We start from the raw sequence: 6,888 nt of genomic DNA on the forward strand, positions 1-6,888 counted from the left end.
CGAAAGTGCAAACGCAATCATACAACTTAATGAAATGCAATATTTTCACCCTAAAAAAGGGTCATGCACGGTGGCTCATACCACCATGTGTTGCGACATGTGGTACAGAGCCACAAGCCCTATTCATCTTTATGCCATGCGCTGCAGCATGGCACTCAATGTGCTACAATGTATATGACAACAAAATGGTAGTTCAACAGGTGAACTTTTGCAGCGCGCCATTTCTACATCTAACATCCGATTAGAGTAATTTAAGTGTCTACACAAAGCTTATAATATATTCTAGCTAATGAGATAAGTTTGAACTCAATCTAATGGTCTAATGTAAAATTGAACACTCAATATGCAAAAAGTCACTTTTTCTTTTAAAACTCACACTCTAAGTACTCAATTCTCATTCCTTATCCTATTAGCCACTTCGAGCTTTAAACTAAGTCCAAAAGGACTACATATACTTGATTGATACTTCTAATCACATATATCACAACATTTACTCAAATTGGTCTCTCAACACCACATTACACACTTGTGAATTTATATGAGGCATAACACATACAACACATATACACATAGATTTGTTCCACTTTAAAACATTCAACTCTTATATATGGAGCTTCGCCTCACCATATGGCTAGAAATCACAAATATACTTGACTCTTCCAAATGGGGCTCAGTCACCATTTGTGTCAAATTCTTACTGTAAACATAATTCACAATCAATATCACATTTAATTCACATATATACAAGTGGAATAAGTTACAAAACAACATACACTTGCTTGAATCACATCTAGGCCTACCTGCATACCCCATCACTAGGGCACCTTTGGTAAGATGCAACATCATATATATATATACAAGTAAGTTTTCATTCACAATTTATATACATAATCATATTCTTATATACATATACACTTATGCATCCTAGTTGGCAATTTAACTCTAAATACAACTTTATTCATTCATTTACGCTAATGGTAGTCATACCACTACCAATCAAGGCTATTTTTTTCTTACTTCCTTTCCTAGCCTTCTCGTACTCTCTTCACTTATATACAAAAGTAATGGAGTGACACATATGTTTCAGTAACTCGGAGGTTACCCCAATTATCGGTTAGTAAAAAAAATCATAAACAAGAGATAAAGTAGCATGTATTTCGATAAAAACATTATAGCATGCATATACAAGAATTCATTTTCATTAATTTTATCATGCTCATGCTAATGCGTTCTTGGTTCTATCTAGTGGAGCAATCTCTACGCTCGGACTAGAACTTCCAGTCACATAGAACAGGGCCCACCATACCACTGCTCAGATCAGATAATCCTCTTTGCATATGGGTCATCTCCTAGGTTTGTCATGGTGGAGTCAAGCTCTATACTCTGGATCTTCAGGATTTCCTAGCCTTATACAGGGTAAGATGACGACCCCTTACCTTAGTCTAGGGTATACTCATAGATCATTCCATATCCTAGGTCCATCCTGACGGAGTCAAGCTCTACGCTCTAGATCATCAAGACTTCTTGGACTTACTCAGTGTAGGGCTGCATCCCCCTACTATAATCCAAGGTATACTCGCAGATGCAATACACATGTCTGCATATGTCTCTTCAAATTCATTCCATACATGACCTACACACCTACATGCATACTCTTTCACAATGCTACTACTTTATCAATTCATAACACAATGCATACAGTTATATGAAAATACTTATAAATAATTTCACAAATGAACAAGTAAAAGGGTTACTCAAGTTACATTTAACCCTTACTACTAAGGGTTACCAATCACGTTAAGCTCCCCAAGAGTGTAGATTCTCACGACCAACATCACAGGCACTCAATCTACACAACACAGTATCTCTCAATCAATTTCCAACACTTAACATAAGTATTGATTGCTAAACCAAATCCCTTAACATACAAAATGATTCAATTAGGACCCTTTTGAATTCATTACTCTACTATCTATAGTCATTGGCCCTATAGGCTAGTCAAATGGCAATAACAACCTCCGAACCCATTTATTCACCCAATTTCACCATTTCAACATAACTATTTAGGCCATATGAGCTTAAACTCACAAAGCTAAATCATTTAACTCTAGACTAGTCACAAAACCTTAGTTCTGTATTTGATAGCTCTTTTTAAACATTTCTTTTAGATTTCAACACCTCAAAACTTCCTTATTCGATTTCTCAATTGATCAAATTCAATAAAAATGGATAGAAAATAAGCTTAAGGCTGTACAATACTTACCTAATAAGTCATTAGTCGAAGTTGATTCCCAATCATCGGATAATCAATGCCCTAGCGGACATGAACCTCTTAACCTCTCCAGCTGTGTTTTCCCTTCCTTCTCTTTTGATTTTCATGATCTGACTTAGCCTTTTAGTAAAACACTCTGCACCATGCGCCACGGCAAACACACACTACTACAAAAATAATTATATTTGACACTTAAAATTTGACAATTATTTAAAAAAAAACGTCATATAAACTGAGGTAGAGATTGAAAAAATTATATATTTGATGATTGTTTACAAAACTATCAAATATTGATATTTAGAACTTTACAATTAAATAAAAAACCATCATATAAATAAGGATAGAAGCTATGGGAAATACATATTTAACGGTTTTCTATAAAAACGTTAAATGTCAAAAGCTAAAAATTTGATACTTAAACAAAATAACCGTGAAATATTCGTCACTAGAAAACATAAAATAAGCGCAGACCCTAGCTTCATCACGAGTTCCTTCTTCTCCGTGAATTCTCTCTTCTTCTCCCTTGCCGTAGCACCACTCTATGGCCGTGTTCTCTCTTTTTCTCCCTCATCATCACATCGCTGCTCTAGATCGCGCGCTTTCTCTCTTCTCCTTCTCAGTCACACCACTTCGTCATTAATCTTGAGCTCATCATCACCTTTGATTCAAGCTCAATCTTCTTCTAAAAAGAGGGCTTCTTCCCCTGTCACTTCTATTTTCTCAAAAAACCAATAATCTGTTCGATTTGATGAATTAATTAGATGCTGCATCTCTGGTTCTGCATCGCTCTGTACTCACGATACGTTTTGTTTCTTTTGCGCTGTGATATTTTGAACAGTAAGACTCATGCTGAATGGCAGCCATTTAGTTTAGGCATTCATATTCTAGATTCACTGATGCCATGCTATTTGACAATGGAAAGAAAAATTAGATTTATTGCCATTTTTATGAACAGTTGAAATTGAAGTTTTTACTTTGTATTTGATTTTGTTTCTAATCCATTTTTTCTTGTTTGGCAGCTCATAAGGTTGAGTCAAATCAAGTTCACCAAACCATCCTTGCACGATTTGTATCATAGAATGATAGTTTGTGCCTTTTTAAGTTATATATATTTTTCACAAATGAATATAGTTATTTTCTTGTATAGGTGCCTTAATTTAGATCTCAAGGTATCTTGCTATTGTGTCTTGTTTTGTGCCTAATAACTAAATGCGTATGTTATATAATATTGCCTTAAGGGAGAAGGATGCCTTCTTTTTTGGCTCTGTTTTGATGCTTTTGTAAAATCTTATAAATTTAAACTAATCTAATCTTAAAATTTTTTGGGAAGGTCTGGTTGAAAATGATTGCTGAGTTTGTTCATGATTTCTTAATTTGACTATTTTTATCTCATCACGCACGATGTTATTGTTAGAATGCTATATAGGAATAGTTGGTTTATCAGATTTTGTAAAATCTCATGTGGATGGCCTTTGTGTTGTTTACTTAAATACCTGTTTGGTTTGTTTTTATGTTTCCTTGTATATAACATAATTCTCTCCATTTAGGTATGAGCATTCTGGTTAGTAGGACCTTCAATCCAGGAGAAATTAATTTTCTTGTCTGAATTAGATGCTCGGATTTCCTACTGCCTTTGGTATGTTGTAAATTCTTCATATTTTGTGGTTGGTTGGGTTGCCTTTTTGAAAATGTTGAGATTCTTATTCTAGTGTTTGACATTACTTCTCACATTTTAATGTTTATTATTTTTTTGGGGACATTTTGCTACGGATTGTACTAGTTTATTCGCTTCCAAGGTGGCTTAGGTTACACTTGCTAGTTGGGCTGGTTTATTAAATTATAATAGCTTCAACTGTTTAACATTAGAAGCCTAATGCTATTTCAACCTGCCCTTAATTCATGTGTATTACATATAGGTTTCTACTTTAAACACTAATATATGACTGGTTAGATGCGTAGCTTCTCAGTAAATTCTAGTGCAATATGAAAGAAAAGAGACAGGTATGAGATGTAGGACTTAAACAATTATGAAAATCATTGCTGATAATTTGTCTTGCAGTAGGGTACCCAAAATCAAATTCAATGTAGCATAAGTTCTTCAATCCATGACTCATATCATAGATTTGTTTTTAAGTAGCTGGGAATTAACCTTTCTCATCTATAGTGCACTTCAAACTTGAACATGATTCAAACATTAATTTGGTGGAGATATTAAGGCATTAATTTTAGCCAATTGAAGTTTCTTCCGCGCCAACAAGTTAACTACTTTTAAATGTTGGATAAATATATTTTGGACAATACTTTTCAAGTTCTTTACGTAGTTATATTTTAATTGGAATAGCTTCTTAATTAGTATTTAATGAAATATGAAATGAAAAAAATGGTAGAACCGACAACCAATTATGGATGCAATATAAGTAATGGTAATACATGGATTATGACATATTAATTATATAGTATATGATTATGATAATTGATTTTTGATAGGACATGCCTCTTATATATAATTTTACACTTACTGTTCCATTTTTCTTACCATTTCAGTGCGTGGAGATGTGCAAAGTGAGATTAAGATATGTAAGTAACTTTACATACCTCGTTTCATTTTTCTTGTTCATTAGTTATGCGGGATATTTACACAGCATTTTTGTTTATGGTTGTGGCAGGCTTATTTTTCACATATGCTAACACTATGGCACAACGAGAGATAGAGTGAGAAAGTGGCTTGAACTATGAGGCTTGATCAATAACTTGAAGATCTTTTTTGTGCTTTCATGAACTGTTAAGAACTTTTTGTTGATATAGTTTGTAGGATAATATTTCTTGTATAGTGAGTGTTTTAAGTGATTGAGGATCTTGTCAATTGTATAATGTTTCTTTATAATATATTGAATTTTTAAATCTCAGCAATAAAATATTTTTTACATTGTTCTCTTGCTATTATTTATCTACTAGGATGCATTGAAATGAATAATAAAAATATAATTGGTAAAATATAATTCAGATTAATCAAAATAATTATTAAGGAAGCCTTGCTAATATTTGACGGTTACTTCAAATAATTGTCAAATAAGCAAAGGCATATACTTGATAGTTATTTGAATAACTGTCAAATAAGTAGGAGAATACTTGACGGATATATGCCCCTGCTTATTTGATAGTTAAATAACCATCAAATAAAAGGTACCTCTATAAATGACGGATTTATATATGACGGTTAATAACCATCATTTATGAGTGAAAATAACTATTAAATATGCTCATTTTTGTAGTAGTGGCAGCATCCACTATAACGCGTGGCACAGTGAGAAAACTCTCACTGTTGCTCTAGCGTTATGTTTCGAACTGCTATTCTATCATTCAATCTTATCAATATAACAACAATCAACACAAATTATCAACTCGACTTTTAAATCATAATCAATCCACTAATTACTAACTTACCATTGATTAGCCATTAGTTTCTTGGATTGAAATTTAGAATGTTACAAGTCTCGCTTAAATCCCCACAGATTTCACATAAATAAACGTGCTCTGCCAATAATTTGGCAGCATCGAGCTCCACAATCTCAGAATTTTCATCGTCATGCTTCACCACTTCGTCATCCATAACCTTAATTTTCAAATTACCTTTCTCAGTACCAATAATTCAACCCTGGCCCCATCGAATGTACCGTATACGGTGGCTCCTGTAAGTCCCCTAAAGCCGTTGACAACAACATCCCGATGGTTGTCGAATTCTGGGAGTAAGAGACAAAGGTGGTATCGTTGATGATAATTTGGTGGACGGTCTAGATGATCTTGTTAGACATCATGTGCATTTGGTCCTCGCTTACTAAGGCTTGGGTGATGATAGATTCAGAAAGAAAACTTTGGAAAGAACCCATTCTTTCGGTAAATTGATTTCACTACTTCATTATGCTGTAAGGTCCGATGTCCTCCATTTCCGTGGTGGTTGATTTCATGACATCACCCCATCCTTTGCAAACCGTGAAAGGAAGAAGAAGAGAAGAGTTTAGATGGCTCGTGTGACATGTGGCATTTAAAATTGGTCCTGTTACATGTGGCAAACATCTGCTTGAAATTGCTCCACTTTTAATACTTATAAAGTAACATTGCTATTTTTATAAAGTAAGGATATCCATTGTTCCTTTTAAAAAACTTTTAAAATATTTTCGCCCATGAACCCTTTTAATTTTAACTTTTAAAACCAAAACTTACCTATAAAAAGATATATTGCACATCATGGAATCTTGCAAATAATCCATTAATACAAGATTCTTTGAAACTCATTTTGCCTCTATAAAAAATGGGGTTTCCATTGATTAATGTTTTACCCAATTGGATGTTAAACCAAAAATGTTAATGGGTCATGCTTTTTATGGTCATATTAGTTAGACCAATTAAATCAAAAGTATTATTAAATGTATTTAATATATATATATATATATATATATAAGAAATCAATCTACATTATATTGTTATTAAAAAATAACTCAACTTCACCATAAGTCAACATTATAAATTATTCTTTCTATCCTAAGTTATAAGACAATTTTAGATAAGATAATGCATACTAATAAAGCTCACTAATGATACTTTACAAATTTAATTTT

General features: G+C 33.1%; 1 long non-coding RNA gene across 1 annotated transcript; it reads left to right on the forward strand.

The window, feature by feature from the left end:
- Window positions 1–2,733: 2,733 nt before the first annotated feature.
- Window positions 2,734–5,204, forward strand: LOC129288557 (uncharacterized). Its single transcript, XR_008588033.1, has 4 exons — window positions 2,734–3,109; window positions 3,820–3,908; window positions 4,817–4,849; window positions 4,939–5,204. It is a non-coding gene; the product is annotated as an uncharacterized LOC129288557 (long non-coding RNA).
- The last annotated feature ends 1,684 nt before the right edge of the window (window positions 5,205–6,888 follow it).

This window comes from Prosopis cineraria, unplaced genomic scaffold, assembly GCF_029017545.1.
Source record: "Prosopis cineraria cultivar Desert tree isolate PC_DT_omini unplaced genomic scaffold, ASM2901754v1 PC12, whole genome shotgun sequence".
In the NCBI taxonomy this organism is placed as follows: Eukaryota; Viridiplantae; Streptophyta; class Magnoliopsida; order Fabales; family Fabaceae; genus Prosopis; species Prosopis cineraria.